Genomic DNA, 22,032 nt, shown 5'->3' with positions numbered 1-22,032 from the left:
AAAGGCAGTCTCATGGGACAAAGATAGTCCTTTCAACAAATATCCTGGAACAAATGAATTTTTATGTTCAAAATAAAATAACTCACACTGTATACAAAAATTAACACATAGTGGATCCTAGACCTAAACATAAGCCTAAAAGTATAAAACTTCTAGAACAAAATATAGGAGAAAATCTTAGAGATCTTGGGTTAGGCAAAAATTTCTTAGATAAGAACAGCATAAAATAAAAAACATTGAAAAATTGGACTTCATCAGAACTAAGGATTTTTGTGTTAAAGGAACAAAAAGACAAGCTACAGACAGGGAGAGAGTATTTGCAAAGCATATATAGTAACAAGAGACTTTTACCCAGAATATGTAAAGAACACTCAAAACTCAATAAGAGGGGCACCTGGGTGGCTCAGTCATTAAGCATCTGCCTTCGGCTCAGGTCATGATCCCAGGGTCCTGGGATCAAGCCCCGCATCGGGCTCCCTGCTCGGCGGGAAGCCTGCTTCTCCCTCTCACACTCCCCCTGCTTGTGTTCCCTCTCTCGCTGTGTCCCTCTCTGTCAAATAAATTTAAAAAAATCTTAAAAAAAAAAAACTCAAGAAAACACACAGCCCAATACTTTAAATGGGCAAAAGGTTTGAATAGACACTACAACAAGGAGATCTACACATGGTAAACAAGCATACAGGAAGATGCTCTATCAGTCATTAGGGAAATACAACTTAAAACTACAATGAGATATCACTATTAGAACAGCTAAAAAATTTTTCTTTGATGACAATACTAAGTGTTGGTGAGACTGTGGAGCAAGTGGAGCTCTCCGACACTGCCAGGGGAAAGGTAAAATGGTACAACCACTTTGGAAATCAGTTTGCCAAGATCTTAAAAAGTTAAACGGACATTACCTTATGACCAGCTATCGTACACCACAAACTATTTACCCAAGAGATATGAAAGCATATAATCATACAAAGATTTGTATGTAGCAAGATTTATTTGTAATAGCCAAGAGCTGGAAACCCAAATGTCCATCAAAAAAATGAATGAATAAGGGCACTGGGCTGGCTCAGAACATGTGACTCTTGATCTCGGGGTCCTGAGTTGGAGCCCCATGTTGGGTGTAGAGATTACTAAAAAATAAATAAATGAGCTTTATTTTTTTTAAAGTGAATGAATAGGGCGCCTGGGTGGCCCAGTTGGTTAAGCGACTGCCTTCAGCTCAGGTCATGATCCTGGAGTCCCGGGATCGAGTCCCGCATCTGGCTCCCTGCTCAGCGGGGAGTCTGCTTCTCCCTCTGACCCTCTCCCCTCTCATGTGCTCTCTCTCTCTCTCATTCTCTCTCTCAAGTAAATAAATAAAATCTTTTAAAAAAATAAATAAAAGTGATTGAATAAACAAATTAGAACGTGTTCATACATGGGGCGCCAGGGTGGCTCAGTCAGTTAAGCATCCGACTCTTGGTTTCAGCTCAGGTCATGATCGCAGGGTCCTGGGATAGAGTCCCATGTGGGGCTCCGTGCTCAGTACAGAGTCTGCTTGCCCGCTGCTCCTCCCCCTGCTCATGCTCTCTTTCTCATTCTCTCTCTCTTTCCATCTATCTCTAAAGTGAATAAATAAAATCTTTAAAAAAAGATGTTCATACAAAGGAATACTACCCAACAATAAAAAGCAATGAACAACTGATACACATAACATAGATGAATCCCAAAGTGATTATGCTAAGTCAAAGGAGACAGACAAAAAAGAGTATATTTACACTGTTTGATTCCAATAGAGATATCAAATCTAGAAAGTGCAAACTAACTAATCTATAGTGACAGATAAACACATCAGTGGTTGCCTAGAGATGAGGGGAGGGGGTGGAGAGGGATGGGAGTAACAGATTAAAAAGGGACACAGGGAAACTTTTGGGGGTGATATGGGTATGTTCATTATCTTGACTTAGTGATGATTTCACAGGTGTACTCATATGTGAAAACTTAAACAGTACATTTTAAATATGCGTAGCTTATTGTATTGTCAATTATTCTTCAATAGAGCTATAAAAGGGTAAATAAAAAGAAGCAATAATCAGGTAAAACAAAAGAGTTAGTCCGAAAAAAAAAAGAAATGAGATATAGATATTGGGAAAAAGCAAAATCATCTCTACATGCAAATTATATTATTATCTACTTAGAAAAGTCAAAGATTCCACTGAAGCCTTATAAATCTTATCAGCAAGTTCAGTAAAATGGCCAGTTAAAAGAAAAATATAGAAAAATCAATAGTTTTCTTTCTTACCAACAAAAACCAATTTTAAAAAGTTTAAAAAAATGATTTTATTCATAACAGCAATTACAACTATGAAATACATAGAAATAAATTTTACCAGGGACAAACTAGAAGACTTGAGTAAATGGAGAGATATATGTCATTTTCTCACAATGAAAGAATACTTTGGTAAGGCTGGCAGTTTCCTCAAAATTACTCTATAAATCCAATGCAACTTGAGTTTGAAATTCCAATAGAATTCTTTAACTGAAACTACAAAAGATAATTCTAAAATTCATCTGGAAGGGTAAATGAGTACCAAGAGAAAAAAAAAAGATAAATAAGGAAAATGGGCTGAGTGGAAATTGCTTGCATTACCACTAATCCAAATGTACCATAAAATAGTAGGTATTATAGTAAGAATAGGATTTGTCTTCACACATAGTAGGTACTTCACAAACATTTGTAAAATGATCAAGTAAATCAATAAGCTAACAGATCAATAGAACAAATAGTCCAGAAGCAGTATCAAAACCCTTTTTCATATAGTGAATATTGTAATATAAACCTTTATCATATATCTCTATTAAATATGTCCTTGATATCCATGAGCACCTCAAAGTCAACATGCCCTAGATTGACCTAACCACATTTCCTCCCTCTCCAAGCTCCCCATCTCTATTCCTGCTCCTCTTCCTACTTCACAGTTCTGCCAAATCACTCAAATAGAAAAAGTGGTCACCCTGGATCCCTTTCTCCCCCTCACGCTCTCATTCAGTTTTACTTTCTAAGATATCGGTCTCCACCTCCTACCACAGAGGAATTTAGCACATGATAAAAACAGCAAGGAAGGACACAGTGCTGGAACAAGTGGCTATCTATGGAAAAGAAATACTAAGTTAAATCCATATATAAAAATGAATTCCAGATGGATTAAATATCTAAGTATATAAAGAGTTAAACTATAAAACACATGAAAGAAAGGGCCACCTGGCTGGTTCAGTTGGTGGAGCATGAGACTCTTGATCTCAGGGTTGTGAATTCAAGCCCCATATTTTGTGTAGATTTTACTTAAAAAAAGAAAAGAAAACACTTGAAAGAAATAGACAAGGATGCTCTTTATAATTTAGGGATGGGAAGGACTTTTTATAAGACATGGAAGTCATAAACCACAAAGAAAAACAGCAACAGATTTGGTTATAGTGAGAAGCACCACCAAGTTAAAAACTGAATGCTAGATGGGGAGTATTTGCAACATTTAAGACATAGATGAGGTTAATTACTATCCCCATTATCCATTATCCATTATCCTTTCTTCTAGCAACCATCCTCCCCCAGCCCATGTCCCCTGGAGAACCACTCCTCGCCTACTCTATGGCATGTGGTTTGATGGGGCTGGCCCGCCTCCCAGTTCCTGGATGAGGCATATGACCTAGGCTTGACCAGTCAGTATATTCCATCCTCCCTCAAGCAAATTGATTGGTTTAGGGCGGAGTGTGTGATCTAAATGAGGGTCAAATTAGAGACCATATATATATATATATATATATATATATATATATATATATATATATTATGGAATATTATGCAGCCATCAAAAAGAATGAGATCTTGCCATTTGCAACGACGTGGATGGAACTGGAGGGTGTTATGCTGAGTGAAATAAGTCAATCAGAGAAAGACATGTATCATATGACCTCACTGATATGAGAAATTCTTAATCTCAGGAAATAAACTGAGTGTTGCTGGAGTGGTGGGGGGGTGGGAGGGATGGGGTGGCTGGGAGATAGACATTGGAGAGGGTATGTGCTATGGTGAGTGCTGTGAATTGTGCAAGACTGTTGAATCACAGATCTGTACTTCTGAAACAAATAATGCAACATATGTTAAGAAAAAAGAAAAAGAAGAAGATATCAGGAGGGGAAGAATGAAGGGGAGTAAGTCGGAGGGGGAGACAAACCATGAGAGACGATGGACTCTGAAAAACAAACTGAGGGTTCTAGAGGGGAGGAGGGTGGGGGGATGGGTTAGCGTGGTGATGGGTATTAAAGAGGGCACATTCTGCGTGGAGCACTGGGTGTTATGCACAATGAATCATGGAACACTACATCAAGAACTAATGATGTAATGTATGGTGATTAACATAACAATAAAAATTTAAAAAAAATTAGAGACCACACTGTGACTTTTCTAATCTCTCAGAAAAGAAGAGCAGATGGAGTGTATCTGGAATTTCTATGGCCATCTTTTTTTTTAAGATTTTATTTATTTCTTTGACAGAGGGAGACACAGCCAGAGAGGGAACACAAGCAGGGGGAGTGGGAGAGGGAGAAGCAGGCTTCCCGCCGAGCAGGGAGCCTGATGTGGGGCTCGATCCCTGGACCCTGGGACCATGACCTGAGTTGAAGGCAGACACTTAACAACTGAGCCATCCACGCGCCCCTTCTATGACCATCTTGACTTCATATGGAAGAGCTTATCTGAGAATAAAACCAAAACAAAGGAAATCAAAGCCATGTACTGCTGAAAGATTTATGAAGACAAAGTCTGGGCACCTGGACCTAGCTGTGCCTAAGGTCAGCTGCCCCTAGGAATTTAGTTATGTGAGCCAATAAAGCCGTCCCGCCTTCTTTTTTCACGAAAGCCAATTTGAATTTTATTTCTGTCCCTTGCAAATCAGAGCAATTCTAATATTTAATCTATCCTTAAAAATATTTACTCAACTGTTGTTGAGGTGAAAAAGATTTCAGAAAACTATATATAAATGTTATTCTGTTTTTAAATTTTTTTTAGATTTTAAGTAGGCTCCACACCCAATGTGGGGCTTGAACTCATGACCCTGAGATCAAGAGTCATATGCTCTACTGACTGAACCTGCCAGGTGCTCCTATTCTGTTTTTAATTTTTTTTAAATATATGTCTATGCATATAAAAAAGTCTGGAAGGACACATAAACACACACACACATTATTAGCAGTCTTAATCCCTAAGGGAGTGGCAATGGAGGCCAAGGGAATACAATTTTAACCCTACACATGGGCTTTATGATTTGAATTTTTCCAAAGAGCATTGAATCATTCAATCAACAAATAATTATTAAGTACCTATTCTGCCCAATCACTGTTCTAGGCTGGGGCCATAGCATTAAATACAACAAATAAAACCCTTGCTTTTCTGGTAGGGAGAGGCATCATTATTTTTTTAAGATTTTCTTTATTTATTTGAGAGGTAGAGAGAAAGAGCATGAGCAGGGAGAGGAGCAGAGGGTGAGGGAGAAGTAGACTCCCTGCTGAGCAGGGACCCTGATGCGGAGCTCGATCCCATGACCCTGGGATCATGACTTGAGCCAAAGGCAGACAGACGCTTAACCGACTGAGCCACCCAGGTGCCCAAGGCATCATTATCTTTTTTAAATTATCTTAAAAATTAATTAATCCAGGGGGGCCTGGGTGGCTCAGTCAGTTAAGCATCTGCCTTCAGCTCAGGTCCTGATCTCGGGGTCCTGGGATTGAGCCCCGCATCGGGGTCCCTGCTCAGTGGGGAATCTACTTCTCCCTCTCCTTCTGCTCCTCCCCCTGCTCATGCTCCTTCTCTCTACCTCTTAAATAAATAAATAAAATCTTTTAAAAATTTAATTAATCCAATTCTGCTTTCAGTGTGCCTGCATCTTGGCTTCTGAGTATCACTAGAGAAAAGCACACAACTGAGAAGATGAGGACCAAAGAAATAGAAAACAAATGTTCAATAAAATCTACAAAGCCAAAAACTGGTTCTTTGGAAAGACCACTAAAATTGATTTTTTAAATGTAGCAAGAAAGATGAGAGAGAGAGAGAGAACATATAACTACTATTAGGACTACAAATGGAAGCATTACTACAGATCCTATAGATGTGAAAAAGATAATAGGAGGGTATTACAAACAACTTCACGTCAACATTTGAATGTTTAGATAATGTGAGAAATTCCTTTAAAAACACAACTCACGAAAAATGTCACAGGAACATCCAAAAATGTCATAAAAATATTCTGATTTTTGAGATCACAATAGGCCTATGTATCTGTTAAAAGAAATTGAATCTTTAATTTAAAATCTTCCACAAAGAAAACTCCAGACCCAGATGGCTTCTAGGGGGAATTCTTCCAAACATTTAAGGAAGAAATAATACCATTTTACACAAATTCAGCAAATAGAGAAAAAAAGAGAACATTTTCCAACTCATTTTATGAGACTTGACTAACCTTGATACCAAAACCTGGCAAGGATATTACAAGAAAGGAGAATTACAGCCAATATCTCTCATAAACATAGATGCAAAATCCAACACAAAAATGCCAAATCAAATTTAGTAATTTTTTGAAAAGGCAATTCATAGTAAAGATCAGATGCAGTTTTGTCCAGCAATGAAGGTTGATTTAATGTTCCAAAATCAACCAATGTAGGGTGCCTGGGTGGCTCAGTTGGTTAAGCGACTGCCTTCGGCTCAGGTCATGATCCTGGAGTCCCAGGATCGAGTCCCGCATTGGGCTCCCTGCTCAGCGGGGAATCTGCTTCTCCCTCTGACCCTCCCCCCTCTCATGATCTCTCTCTCTCTATCTCATTCTCTCTCTCAAATAAATAAATAAAAAATCTTTAAAAAAAAAACTTCAAAATCAACCAATGTAACTACCCACATTAACAAAATTAAGTAGACAAACTATCTGACCATTTTAATAGATACAGAAAATGCTTTTGATAAAATTGAATACCCATTTATGAGAAAACTAGAATAAAAGGGAATCTGATAAAGGATCTCTCAAAAAAAAAAACTTTACAGTTGGGATGCCTGGATAGCTCAGTCAGTTAAGCGTCTGACTCTTGATTTCAGCTCAGGTCATGATTTCAGGGTCATGAGACCAAGTCCCACACTGGGCTCCATATTGGGCATGGAGCCCGCTTAAGATTCTCTCTCTCACTCTCCCTCTACCCCTTCCCCCATCTCTTTCTCTCTTAAAAAACAAAAACTTATAGTTGACATCATATTTAATACTGCAATATCGAGTGCTTTCCCCCTATATTAGGCACAAATATCCTTGCAGCCTTGGGGTAGGCAAAAATATATTGGGACAAAAAAGTGCTAGTTATACAAGAAAAAAGTGATAGGGACGCCTGGGTGGCTCAGTCGGTTGAGCGTCTGCCTTCGGCTCAGGTCATGATCCCAGGGTGCTGGGATCGAGTCCCGCATCGGGCTCCCTGCTCGGCGGGGAGCCTGCTCCTCCTTCTGCCTCTGCCTCTCTCTCTCTCTGTCTCTCATGAATAAATAAATAAAATCTTTAAAAAAAGAAAAAAGTGATAAAGTGGACTTAATTGATATTTAAAATTTCTGCACATCAAATAATGCCCTTACAAAATGAAAAACTAAACTATACCTGATACAGAATCTATACAAAGAATAAGTGAATAACTTCTATAATCCAATAATAGAAAAACAAGCAATCCAGTTTTTTAACAGGCAGAAGACTTGAAGAGACAAAAGATATTGGAATGGAAATAAGCAAATGGAATGGAATGGAAATAAGTAAATGAGGGGCGCCTGGCTGGCTCAGTCAGTAGAGCATGCGACTCTTGATCTCAGGGCTGTGGGTTCGAGCCCAACATTGGGTGTAGAGATTACTTAAAAAAAAAAAAAATCTTTACCAAAAAAAAAAAAGGAAATAAGCAAATGAAAAGATGTTCAATATCATCAGTCACCAGTGAGATTCAAATTAAAACCACAACAGAATGCACAACAGAATGACTACAATCGAAGTTTGAAAATATTAAATACTGGCAACATGTGGGCAACAAGAACACTCCTACATGTAAAATAGTACAACCACTTTGGAAAACAGTTTGGTAATTAAACAGAAACAGACTTAGGGGCGCCTGGGTGGCTCAGTCGTTAGGCATCTGCCTTCGGCTCAGGTCATGATCCCAGGGTCCTAGGATCGAGCCCCACATTGGTCTCCCTGCTCAGTGGGAAGCCTGCTTCTTCCACTCCCCCTGCTTGTGTTCCCTCTCTTGCTGTCTCTCTCTGTCAAATAAATAAATAAAATCCTAAAAAAAAAAGAAACAGACTTATACATATATCATCACCTAATTTACAAGAAAGACAGAACTACAATTCAGTGGAGAAATGATGGTGCTTTTCAATAAATGGTGCTAGAGTAATTGGATAGCCACATAGAGAAAAGGGAATCTTAGCTCCTGTCTCAAACATACTCCCAAAATTCATTTGAGATGGATCACAGACTTAAGTGGGAAAAATGAAAGCAATAAAGCTTATAGAAAAAAAATCATGGATACTTTCATGGCCTTGGAGTAGACAAAGATGTCTTAATCAGGACATAATAACTGCTAAACATAAAGGATTAATGTATTTGACTTATTAAAATTATAAAACTCTGTTCATCAAAAGACACTATAAAGAAAGTTGTTAAAGAAGATGTGATACACACACACAATGGAATATTATTCAGCCATAAAAAAGAATGAAATCTTGCTATTTGCAATGATGTGGATGGAGCAAGAAAAGTATTATGCTAAGTGAAATGGGTCAGAGAAAGACCAATACTATATGATGTCACTCATACGTGGAATTTTTTGAAGATTTTATTTATTTATTTTGACAGAGAGACAGAGAGAGAGGGAACACAAGCAGGGGGAGTGTGAGAGGGAGGAGCAGGCTTCCCGCTGAGCAGGGAGCCCGATGCGGGGCTCGATCCCAGGACCCTGGGATCATGACCTGAGCCAAAGGCAGACGCTTAACAACTGAGCCACCTAGGCACCCCCATATGTGGAATTTAAGAAACAAATGAACATGGGGGGAAAAAAAGAGAGGCAAACCAAGAAACAGACTCTTAACTATAGAGAACAAACTGATGGTTACCAGAGGGGAGGTGGTTGGGGGCTTGGGTTAAATGGGTGATGGAGAGTAAGGAGTGTACTTGTCACAATGTGCACCAGGTGATGTATGAAAGTGTTGAATCACAATATCGTACACCTGAAACTAATATAACACTGTGTGCTAACTAACTGGAATTAAAATTTAAAAACTTAATAAAAAAAAAGAAAGTTAAAAAAGCAAAACAAAGAATAATAAAAATACGCCTACTAATTAATAAAAAAATCACACAGTCCAAGTTTTTAAAAATACACAAAACACTGGAACCCACTTCCCAAAAAAGGATATCCAAATATCCAGCAATTACAAATGGGTGAATACAAATGAATACACATATGAAAAAGTGCTCGAATTGCTAGGCATCAGGAAAATGCAAATTATAACCACAGTGAGATACCAGGGCACATCTATAAGTATGGCTAACATTTTAAAAACTGAAAATTTTTGATGGGGTATAAATTGGCGTAATCACTCTGGAAAACTCTTTGACAGCTTCTATGCAAGACAGACAGCCTATCTTATGATCTAGCAACTCAACTCCTAGGTACATAGACAAGAAATATGAATGCTTATTTTCAGCAAAAAAAAACACAAAAAAACAGTACAGCCCAAAATGGGAACAAACCAGATATCCATCAATAGTGGAACAGCTAAATTGTGTTAGAGTCATACGGTGGCATTCTATGCATGAAAATGATTGAAATACTGCTAGTACAACAGTGTGTGTGGGTGCATCTCACAGACGTAATGTTGAGTGAAAGAAACAGACACAAAAGATTATGGACCAAGGGCACCTGCCTGGCTCAGTCGGAAGATCAAGTGACTCTTGATCTCGGGGTTGTGGGTTCAAGCCCCACGTTGGGTATAGAGATTACTAAAAAAAAAAAAAAAGAATATGGACATATAATTCCATTAATATGAAGTTCAATAACAGGCTCCCCAAAAAGAGACAAATCTATGGTAATAAAAATCAGAAACATGGCTACACGTGAAGAGGAGCCTCTGGAGGATGCTTCTTCTGGGGATTCGAAATGTTCTGTATCTGGAATGGGATTGGTTACACCACATACCTATGGAAAAAAACATCAATTACTGATTCAATTACTATAAGATGTGTCCACTTTACTGTGTGCGTGTTATACCTCCATTTAAAAGTTTTTAGGGACACCTGGGTGGCTCAGTCGGTTAAGCGTCTGCCTTCGGATCGGGTCATGATCCCAGGATCTTGAGATCGAGTCCCCATCGGGCTCCTTGCTCAGCAGGGACCCTGCTTCCCCCTCTGCCTGCCACTCCCCCACGCTTGTGCTCGCTCCCGCTCTCTCTCTCTGTCAAATAAATAAATAAAATCTTTAAATATTTATTTGACAGAGAGAGAGCACAAGCAGGGGGAGTGGGAGAGGTAGAAGCGGGCTCCCCGAAGAGCAGGGAGCCTGATGGGAACTCAACCCTAGGACCCTGGGACCACGACCCAAGCCTAAGGCAGTCCCTTAATCAACTGAGCCACCCAGATGCCCCTAAATAAAATACATTTTTTTAATTTTTTAAAATAAAAGTTTTTAAAAGGTAGTAGTAAGGGGGCGCCTAGGTGGTTCAGTTGGTTAAGTGTCTGTCTTTGGCTCAGGTCATGGTCTCGGGGTCCTGGGATGGAGCCCCACATGGGGCTCCCTGCTCAGCAAGGAGCCTGCTTCTCCCTCTCCCTCTGCCCCTTCTCCCTGCTCGTGCTGTCTCTGTCTCTCTCTCAAATAAATAAATAAAATCTTTTTTTTAAAAAGGTAATAGTAAAATGTTATTAATTACTATATGCTACTAAATTTGTAAATTTAGAAGTGGGAATATTCTTTAAAAAGCACAGTTTATAAAAACTGAAACAAGAATAAATAAAAAATCTGACTAGTCCATAGCCATTAAGAAAATTTAATCTAATTGAAAGCCTAGTCACAAATTAAGCTCCAGGCCCAGATGGCTTTGCCAGCGAATTCTTCTAAATGTTTAAGGAAGAAATATAAAACTTACAACAAACTCTTCCGTGATTAGAAAGAAAAGAAGAACTTCCCGATTCACTTATGAGGCCACTGTAACCTTGACTTTGAAATGTCATAAAGATATTACAAAGAAAAGAAAATTATAGGTCAGCCTTTCTCATGAGCAGAAATGGGAAAAATCTAAACAGAATATTAGCAAACCTAATACAGTAATATATAAAAAGAATAATACATAACTACCAATTGGGTTTATTCTAGGAATGCAAGATTGATTTAATATTAGAAACCAATGTTGTTCATCTCCTTACCAAAATAACATGCAAAACCCATATGATTATCTCAATAGAGGCAGAAGAATTTGAAAAAATTCAACATGATTTTTTTTTAAAAAGAAAACTCTTAGCGAAGTGAGAAGAAAATTTCCTTAATCTGATAAATGCCAAAATATCAGAAGCATTCCTCTGAGATAGGGAACAAGACAAGGATGTCTCTACTGCCCCTCTATAACGCTGTGCTAGAAAATTATACAAGAATTAAAAAGGAAGATATAATCATTGTTATTCACACACAATATACCAGCATATGTGGAAAAATATATATGATACAAATATGAATTCTAAATTAGTTAACAGTATTGGTGAAATCTTCTATATTCTTATTGATTTTCTACTTGTTTTATCAGTTATTGAGGGGGGCATTAACATTTCTGACTATACTTGAGAAAATGTCCATTTCTCCTTATAGTTAGTTCTATCAGGTTTATGTATTTTGAAGCTTTGCTGCTAGATGAATAAACCTTTAGAATTGTGTCCTCTTGTGGAAACGACCCTCTTATTAGGAAATGGCCTTCTTCATCGTTTGGTTACAATCTTTGCTCTATCATGGATTTTGTCCAATATTATTATAGATTTTTCTCATTGTTTTTTAAAGATTTTATTTATTTGAGAGAGAGCCCAAGTGGGAGGGAGGGGCAGAGAGAGAGGGAGGAGTAGGCTCCCCACTGAGCAGGGAGCCCGATGCAATGCTGGGAATTCAATCCCAGGACCCTGAGATCATGACCTGAGCCAAAGGCAGACGATTAACCCACTGAACCATCCAGGTGCCCCTTAATATAGACTTTTCAGTTAGCGTCTATATGGCATACCCTATATTAATATAGCCACTCCAGCATCATTTTGATTAGTGTTAGCATGGTGTATTTTTTACTTTTCACCTACTTGTGTCTTCGTTTTTGAAGTGGGTTTCCAGGTGGGTGGGGGGATGGGGTAACTAACTGGGTGACGGGCATTAAGGAGGGCACGTGATTCGAGGAGCACTGGGTGTTATACGCAACTGATAAATTATTGAACACTACATCTGAAACTAAGTATGTACTATATGTTGGCTAATTGAATTTAAATTAAAAAATATAAATAAAAAATAAAGTGGGTTTCCTGTAGACAGCACATAGTTGGGTCATCCTTTTTTATCTGCCTTTTAATTGGGTTGTCTAGACCATGTATATCGATCATGATTATTGATGTGGTTGGGTTTAAGTCTGCCATCTTGGTTGCCACAACTGTATAAATTTCCTAAAACTCCAGTAGACCACCAGGCTCTGCCCCAGTTATCGCTCCTTGTGCTATAGCCTGGAAACTCATTCCAGGCAGTAGGTGGGGACAACTGTAGAACTTCCAGCTATGCTTCTCTTCTCTCAGGGATCACCGTCCTCCGCTGCCTGATTTCCAAAGTCCGAACCCCACTGTTTCCTGCTTTGTCTGTTTTTTTTCAGTTGTTTCGGGTGGGAGGGTAAAACCATTCCCTGTTACTCCATCTTGGGCCAAAGTAGAAGTTCAGATCATTTCTTTTGGAGATGCATGCTCCTCAATCCTGTAAAAGTTTCTTGTATTAATTTTTTATCAATTTTCTGTCCCTTCGTTGCTGTCTTCTCTTTCTGGAACTCCTTTTAGCCAAATGTTGTGCCTACCGGACTGGTCCACCCACATATTTCTCTTCTTGGGAGACCCTTAGAAGCAAAGGCTTTGTGAATTTTGTCTGCAGCTTTTCATCAGACACTAGAACAACATATAATAGGTGCTCAACAAATTTCATCTCTTTCTCTTTTTGTGCTCCTCTCTGAATGACTATTTTTCTTTTATCTTTCCAACCCTCTACTGTATATTTAATTTCCAAGAACCTTTTTCTATTCTCTATGGCTCCTTTTTTCACTGCATTCTATTCTTTTTTTTAAATAACTACTAGAAGATATTAATTATCGGGAAGGTTTTGGTTTTTGTTTGGGTTTTTGTTTTTTTTAAAGAATTTTTTTAAACTTACTTAAATAATCTCTACACCCACGTGGGGCTTGAACTCACAACCCCAAGATCAAGAGTCACATGCACTTCTCACTGAGCCAGCCAGGCGCCCCTAAATTGGTTGGTTGGTTGGTTTTGTTTTTCTCTTTCCTTAGCTTTTCTTTTTCTTTTTTTTTTTTCATTTTGTCTTTCTCTTTCATGGTGGGAGTGGAGCGGGGATGGAAATGCACCACCCAGCTCTCACTCCAAGAGAGCATTTGCCATGAGGAGTGGGGTCAACTGACAAACTTTGGCTGGGACAACTTGTGGATGAACTGCAGCATTGGAACTGAGGACACACTGCCCTCAGGCAACTCCAGCCAATTGCTGAGCACGATGGGGGTACAAGCACCGAGGTGGTTCTGCCCAGCGGGCTCCTCTAGCGGGCTGTCTTTGCTCTGGAGCTCTGGCTGGGACTCGCTCAGCTGCACCACGGGCTGAAACTCTCTCTCTCCCCAGTCCTCCTTCCTTCCCTCTCTTTCTCGCATGCCAGTCCTGCATCGCAGTCTAAAAACTTTCCCCGTTGACTTCTTTCTGCTCCCTCCTCTCTGTGTTCTCCACAAATATTTTGCCCGGTAAATCTCAGTAAATCTCAGTAAATCCCGTGCACTTCTAGCTCTATTTGGTGTCTGTTTCCCCAAGGACCCAAACTGACACAGGAGTTTTCTTCATTTGTCAAATGATCCTTGTTCAGCGATGTGTATTTAAGGGAAGAGCACTAAAAAGCAAACTGGACGTTCCATGGGCACGAGTGAGGTTTTTTTGGTTTTTGTTTTTTGTTTTTTTTTTTACTGGTGATTTTGCTTTTTAGTGGTTGGGCAAAGAGCCAGCCGTTTCACCAGGAATGCTCCAAATGTTAGTATAGGGAATTTTTCTCTAGAGCCTTCCATTTCTCCAGATAACAAACTTCTGGTATTCTGTCTGAACGTGGGAAACTTGTTTCTGCCTTTCTGTGCAGGGCAGCGGTAGAGGGGTCAACGGTTCTTCCACCTCTGCCCCTCTGTGCAGCCTGGGGCCTCCAGAGCCCCTTTCCCCTCTCATCTTCTGTCTCCCTCTGTCCTGGTCACTACATCTGTGACTCTTCCTCAACCCTCTTCAAAGCATCCACAACTTTGCTGAAATCCTCTATCTGCTGAGATACTGTTTTCTCTGTCCTTGTGGATTTATGTCTTCCCTCTTTCTTCACTACCATTTGAGTGAGCCCTTAAAAGGGAAAGGGGGTACAATTTATCACTGTTCCCAATAGGCCCCCACATCTGACTTACATTGCCCCACTGCTCTCTTGGCTGCTTCGCAGAGAAGGGACTGTAGATGGACCGGAAGCAAGAACGTCTGTCCGTCAGGAGGCCATTGCCACAGCAGAGGTGAGCAATGAGCGTAAGTAGGCCTGGGATGGGGGGCTGTGGAGATGAAGAGAAGTAGATAATTCAAGACATATTTAGACAGTGGTTTTAAAAGACATCCACAAATTCTTTGCAATGCCTCCCTCCACAAGATGGAACTTCATTCTCCTCCCCGGGGAATGCAGGCTGGCCTTAGTGACTCATCCTAACAAATAGACTACAGCAGAATTAACAGTGTATGACTTTGGACACAAGATCTGAAAAGACATTGTGGCTTCCTCTTTGCTCTCTCTCTCTCTCTCTCTCAGATCACTCACTCCAGAGGAAACCAGCTGCCATGTTATAAGGACACTCAAGAGCGCTATAACATCCACATGACAAGGAACGTAGGTTTCCTGACAACTGTCAGCACTAACTTAACAGGCACGTGAATGAGCCCCTCTGGAAGCAGATCCTCCAGCCCAGGCAAGCCTTCTACGTGTCTACACGCTCACTGGCATCTTGACTGCAGCCTCACGAGAAACTCGGAAGCCCCGCTAAGTCACTTCCGGATTCCTGACCCAAAAAAAGCATATGTTGTGTGAGATAATAAATGCTTATTATTTTAAGCCTCTGTGTTTTGGAAAGTCATCTGTTACACAGCAATACATAACTAACTAACACAGGCGGTGAGAGAGAGAGAAATCAAAGGCTTATTCTGAGTTTGGGGCTTGAGCAACTGAGCAGAGGACAGTGCCATTGACTGAAAGTAGGGAAGCCTGGAAGAAGAAAAGGACGAGGAATCACGATGTGGCTCTTGAAATGTCTTTTAGACATCGGGAGTAGAGGTACCAGGTAGATGTTGACTATTAGTCTCCAGGCTGAAGAGATCATTGAGGGCCCCTGGCATGGGGCTCATGGGTAAAGCCAGGGACACCCAAGGAGAAAAGATGAGGGGTCCTGGACCAAGCCCTGGGGCCCTCCAAACTTTAGGGGTAGGACAGAGGAGAAGGAATCAGACGAAGGAGAGGCCAGCAGGGTGGGAGGAAATCCGGAAGACTGCGGCAACTCAAAGCCAAGAGAAGAGAGAGTTGCAAGAAGGAAAGAGATCAGAGAAGGGACTGGCTGCAGAGCAAGAAGTTCAGAAGAGCGGCTCGTCCCTGGTGACAGCTACTTCAAAGAAACCAGACGGTTAACAGCAAGCACAGCAGTTGTCGGCTCTGGAGTGTCTACCAAATGCCTGGTACTTCGATGGATTTTCCTGTTGAATCAACACCGTAAGTCTATGAGGTGAATATTATTGCCCCCATTACACAGATGAAGGGACTGAGGGGCAGAGGTTGAATAACTTGCTCAAGATCACACAGTTTGTGAAATGGCAGAGGCCAGATAGAAACTCAAGTACGTAGGACACCAAAGGCCACAACCTTGACCATAAGGTTTGGGCAAAATGCAAGGGGCCTGCCTTTTTTTTTTTTTGGCATCTCACATTGCAAATTTCCTAAGTTTTTTGCGCTGGGCCCCGGGGAACCTAAGCAAATGTGAGCCCTACAGGTGGGTGTTCCCCAGAGAGTGTGCAAAGAAAGTGAGGAGGGGTGGGACGGAGGCCTCTGTAGAAGCAGGAAAGACAGGACAGGGCAGGAGATCTGTGCCTTTTGACTTTAAAGGAGCAGCATGCAAATGATATTCAAAGTGATATGCAAATGATATGTAAATTACATTTTCGAATGAGCATCTGTTCTTTTTGAATCAACAGCTCAAGCACTTTTGGGTGAGCCCTCCCCAGCTTTCTCCCAGAGTTGTCCAGGGTCAGGATCCCTTGCAGGGTCTATGAACTAAACTGGAGAATTAGTAGGCACCTCCTCCAAGGCAAACTGGGCTCTGGACCTGAAGCAGAGGGCTGCCCACCCTGTCCAGGTGAGTTGTTTGTTCATACATTCATCTGACAAATACCTGTAAGGTGCCTACTGGGTGCAGAGGCAGATGCTGTAGACAAGTAGAAGACTCATTATTTCTAACTTACAGGAACATCTTCTAGTGGGGGAAATAAACAGATACAGCAAAGACCTCGGTATCATCTAGTGTCTAGACCAAGGCTTCTCAACTTAGCATATGGACATTTGGGGCTGGGCTTTGTTGAATGGGATTTTCCTGTGCCTCCCAGGATGCTCAACAGCATCCCTGGTCACTCTCTATCCATTAGATGCCAGTAGCAGCCCTCTCCCAGTTGTGACAACCAAAAATGTCTCCAGACATTGCCAAATGTCCCCTGGAGTGGGGGTGGGGGCGACCAAGACCATCCCAGCAGCTGAGAACCACCGCTCAAAACGCTGAGGTCTTGCGCTCCTTGGGTGAGTCGACGTATTCAGTGAGCTTAGAGTTCACCTTCAAGGACCCAGCTTGTTCCATGTTTTTGTACTTGAACCATTGTAGAGGGCAGTCTTAAATTTCGCATCTCATTCCTTTCCACCAAACATGACCCTCCCTTCACAGCCCAGGGCCCCCACTCTGAGCAGGTGCTGTTACTCAGTCCAGCCCCCAGGGATTCTTGAGGAGCATTCAAGGTCACCCCCAAACCCAGCCTTGAGCCCTTCAGGGTGCATGTCTGCTTTTTAGCATCATTCTGCCTCTTCTTCCCTTGCCATCAAGTTTTACCGGTGGGACTGTCACACTCCTATTTCTGCCGGCCCCCATTCTTTTTTTTTTTTTTTGATCTTATTTCTTTATTTGACAGAGAGAGACACAGTGAGAGAGGGAACACAAGCAGGGGGAGTGGGAGAGGGAGAAGCAGCCTTCCCACCAAGCAGGAGCCCGATGCGGGGCTCGATCCCAGGACCCTGGGGTCATGACCTGAGCTGAAGGCAGACGCCCAACAACTGAGCCACCCAGGCGCCCCATTCCTTTTGATTGGCAGCTTCCAAGAGTTAAGAAACGAGATTTTGCAGATCAGTGTTTTTCTAGCTGTGCCCTGCCAAGCCCTGGGACTCCTGCGGGGGTGGGGGGGGGAGGCTCTCAGGAGCCCCTAGGGGGTGGCGGGAGGGGCCAGAGAGGCTTCCAGGAGGCAGGAGGTATACAGCAGGCAGGCCTCACCAGCTCCACCAGTGGTTCCATCACAGCAGCTGGACTTCTCCTGGCTTTGTTTCTCTCTGTTTCTGCATCATACGCTTTGGACAAAAAGTCCCAAGTGTAAAGGCTTTTGCAAACCACTGACCTAGAAGGGGAGCACTATGAGGAGCAGAGCACTCGCCAGCATGTGCTATGTCTGTGCTTTGGTGCACAGCTTGGTGGAGTCCGTTGGAGTTGTTTGGAGGCCCCGGAAGCCTCCTCTCCAGCTCCTTCTTATCGGGTGGATGGTGGGGATGCAGACAGGAGGGTATCACTTGACAGAGAGGCCAAGCCCTCATGTGTGTGGGCAGAGCAATGGACCAGAGAAGCAGACCGGGCTTCCAAGCTTCCATATCAAACCACGATGCCTTTTCCTGGGTGGCGGAAGCAGCAAACCCCAGGACATGAGGGGCCCTAATCCCCGAAGGTGGCAGAACAGAGAGCCTTTGCACTGAAGTGGCAGCAGAAAGAACTGAGGCAAGACACCAGGAAGAACTTCCCAACTTGGTACCTGGGGGAGGAGCAACGGGAACAGCTGTGGGGCAGGCAGCTCTGGGGCAGGAGGGTGTCCCAGTGGCAGGCTGAGAGCTAATCACACACACCCTCCCCCACACCCCTTCCTGGCCCCTACCCCCAACCAGGGCTAAGCCCTGCACTGATAAACCTCCAGAGCCCGGGCAGAGGAGGGGGATGGTGAGCAGGGTCTGGGGCCAGGCCCCATCCTGCCCTCTCTAAGAAGGCCTTTCTGTAGGAGCCTTGCCAGACTACAGCAGAATGTGTGGGGATCTTGTTCCCAAGGGTCTTGGGGGATGGAGCAGGCTCTCCCTTCTCCTCCCAACCTCCAGGCCCCACTGAGCCTCTGGACACAGGCACAATCAGGCATTTCATGCCTCCCAAGGGTCAGAATGAAAGGCCTGTGTCTGTCTGTGCTCCCCTCCCCCCCGCCTTCCATCTTCAGATTTTTCCATCTGCCCTTGGGGTACAGCCTCATCTTCCCCTGCCTCTCCCCCTCCTGCCCGCTCAGGTCTTTACAAATATCTGGGAACAGAAAAGATCGCCCTGAACACCCTGTACTGCCTTCCACTAACTCAGGTCTCCAACATGCCCGGGAGGGAGTGAAGATGCTGATGGTCCTCCCCTGTCACTCACAGGAGCCCAGAGAGCTCAATGACACCCGAAGGTCGCACAGCACTGGCCACACTCACTGCCCTCCCACCTACCTCCTCCTACCCACTCTGTCCGCCTCCATGGTTTGCCCTGGCTCAGGGGCAACTCGACACTTCTCCATGGAACCAAAGGGCTGCTTCCCACTGGAAAATCCCCAGACCCTGAAATGACCTGGAGGAGCTGTTGAAGCTAAAATAACAAGTTCACATCGGAGTTCACCCTTCCAGCGGCTGAGTGCCCCGAGGAAGGGAGGCTCCCTGCACAGGCCAGGGGTGCTGATCTCTGAGATGTTTTCCCCACCCCCACCCCCACGCCGAAGCCAGACAAGCAGCCAGGAACTGGCGTCACCATTCTCCAGTCCCCCAGACACTCGTCCCACCGCCACCACCCATGAGCCATCGTTCCAGGGCCTGACATTCTGTCGGCTTCACACCACCTCCCAGTGCCCCAGCCAGGAACGCTTCCTGGATAAAATATTAAACATGCAAATCTGAGACAGTGCCTTAACGAGCGACAGACTGCACGACCACAGCCTGGCAAACGAGACGCATGCCGTCCGGGGGTGGGGGAGTGAGAAGTATATATAGATATAGACTTTGGATCTATCTGTGCAACGTGTGTATGAGGCAGAGAACAGAAGGCGTGGAAAACTACCACAGCAGCCTCCAGCTGGGGTGGCCTGAGGTCGGCTGGTGGGGAGGGAGGGTCAGGAGGATCCCCAAAGCCGAGCTCAGAGTGGGGATGACAAAAGCCCTTTGTGCTTGGACTCCGAGTGGAGGGGACCAGAGCTGCAGGGCAGGGGAGCGGGCATTTGGTTTTGGAGAAGGGAATTGGTTAGAGGTGAGGCCTCAGGAGGGAAGAAGAGAAAGGCGGGAGACACAGGAGTCACAGGGAGAGCACCTCAACTCTCAGGGGGCCCTGGGGGCTCTGTAATATGGCACCCACATTGGTCTGGGCGTCACAGAGCTCCCACGGCATTGGGTCAGTGTGATTCCGCCTTGTTCCAAGCTGACGTGAGGTTGACAGTGATGCTGTTCATCATTCACTCTACAAATCATAGTGGTCCGGTGACCCACACAGCCTCCCATTCAGAAGGTCTGGGTGGGATCTGAGATGCTGCGTTTCCAGCAAGTCCCAGATGATGCCAGTGCTGCTGGTCCTCAAATTCCAATTGAGCGGCAAGGGTCTGCAAGGAATTAGAACAACATGAAGGTGACTTTGCTTAGATGGACATAGAACCCACAGGAGTCCCTAGGGGTCCAGGGTGCTGATGCAGATGGCGTCTATCCACGGTGTCCAGCGGTATGCAAGGAATTACGACCATACAGCGCTGACCTGGACCTAAGCTGACCTGGAACTCCCAGCCCGGAGTGTCAGGGAGCCCACAGCAGCCCACACTGAGGAGTCCACAGGGCTCCAGACCCACCGGAGCTCACAGGGCCGAGAGTGACACGGCATCTAAGGGGGCTTGAGCTAATGAATACAGGACCCCCGTGGCTTCGGAGTATCCTGGAGCCTGTGAGGAACGAGACTGAAGTGGAGCCCGCCATGGCTACCGGGGTCTGGGCTGACTTAGAGCCCACAAAGGACTAACCTGACACCCACATGGGTGCCGAATGACATGGAGCACACAAGGGTTTGGACTGATGGGGTGCCTGAAACAGAGCCCCTGACTTAAAGGCCTGCAGCATGGGCCCCAGACAGGGCAGGGGCTTTCGGTGGACTGCTGGGCCTCAGAAGCCAGGAAGGGAGGGGAGGGGTGCGTCAGAGGGGAGAGGAAGGGTAGGAGCCGAGGAGCCTGCGCTGGTGCTGCCGAGAGCCTGCTGGCCTCGGGCTGAGTGGTACTTGGCTGGGCCCCAGGGGGAAGGTGTTGAGAGAGAAGGTGCTGCTGCCGCCCCATCAGCTCAGATGGAGGAGGAAGCAGGAAGGTGGAGGCAGGGCCAGGGCGGCACGGGGCCCTGGCACGGGGACAGCATGTCCTATCCAGGGAGGCCCAGCCACTGGGGAGGGCCCCCTGCTCTACCCGGGGCCCCTGGCATCTGATTCCCTGCTCCCAGTTCACACAGGGACATGCAGGGTTGTGGGGTTAGGGCTTAGGGGCCTGGGTTGAAGGGTGTCCAGCACTGGGGGGGGGAGAGACAAACAAGTGTCTCTCTGGTTGGGGGACTTAGGGCCCAGAGGAGTCAGGATTCTCACTCCCTGGGATAGGAGACCCTTCCCATGCAGCCAGGTTCCTGGGCAGGGTGCCCTGACCCTGTTGCATCCTTCCCCAGGGACAAGAAAAGAATTAATGGAGGTTTCCCCTCCCCAGATTCCTGGCAAAGACCCCCCATCAGTATCTGGACACAGACACTCTCCATCTTTTTCTTAATTAAATCTAGCCCACACCCCCCCCCATCTGACCAGAAAGCCCTCGATCCTCTTCCCTACCCAAGAGGCAAGAGGCTATTTGGGGCCTACTTGCAGCTTCTCTTCGCCTCCAGGCAAAGGGAGAGCAGGAAGGGATGGAGGGAAGGGTATCGTTATGGATTCTTGCTGTGGCAGGTCTGGCGGTATCAGGCAAGAGGGACGCCAACATTTTTTCCACGGGGAAAAAGAGACATTTTTCTTGACCAAAGCCCCAGACATCCATTTCCTGCGACATCGGGCTCCCCCACCCCACAAGCCCCAACATCTGGGCCTCTGCCTTTCTCCCCCGTCCCCCATTCCCAGTCTCTGTGTGGGAAGGTTCTCCCCTACTTCTGCTCCTTTCTTTGTCCCCCTCCCCCCAGGACAGGTGTCAGGAAAAGGCTGGGGGTTCCCAGGATCCCAAGAATACCTTTCGCTGTGCCCTCCCCCTCCTCCACCCTGGCCATCTTCCCACATTCTGCCTGTTACTGCTGGAGAATTGATCCCTAACTTCACTCCCGCCCACACGCTGACCTAGTTTCTGCCTCAGTGCAGAGGGGACATGTCCT

The 22,032-nt window shown here is 44.4% G+C and overlaps 1 long non-coding RNA gene across 4 annotated transcripts; it reads left to right on the top strand.

Annotated features, from left to right (window-relative positions):
• The first annotated feature begins 15,461 nt into the window (after positions 1-15,461).
• On the top strand, positions 15,462-19,569 carry LOC114198386 (uncharacterized). 4 transcript variants are annotated; one of them, XR_015769344.1, is made up of 4 exons: positions 15,462-16,080; positions 16,560-16,720; positions 17,007-17,154; positions 18,933-19,569. It is a non-coding gene; the product is annotated as an uncharacterized LOC114198386 (long non-coding RNA). The 4 variants fall into 4 exon arrangements; XR_003607093.2 differs by lacking the exon at positions 17,007-17,154 and having other exon boundaries at positions 19,001-19,569; XR_015769345.1 differs by lacking the exon at positions 17,007-17,154.
• The last annotated feature ends 2,463 nt before the right edge of the window (positions 19,570-22,032 follow it).

The sequence above is a fragment of the Eumetopias jubatus genome, unplaced genomic scaffold (genome assembly GCF_037043125.1).
Source record: "Eumetopias jubatus isolate StellerSeaLion01/CBP00866 unplaced genomic scaffold, mEumJub1_p1.0 scaffold_10, whole genome shotgun sequence".
Taxonomy (NCBI): domain Eukaryota; kingdom Metazoa; phylum Chordata; class Mammalia; order Carnivora; family Otariidae; genus Eumetopias; species Eumetopias jubatus.
Note: the sequence above shows the minus strand (reverse complement) of the source record. Positions and strands in the feature narration are given on the sequence as shown.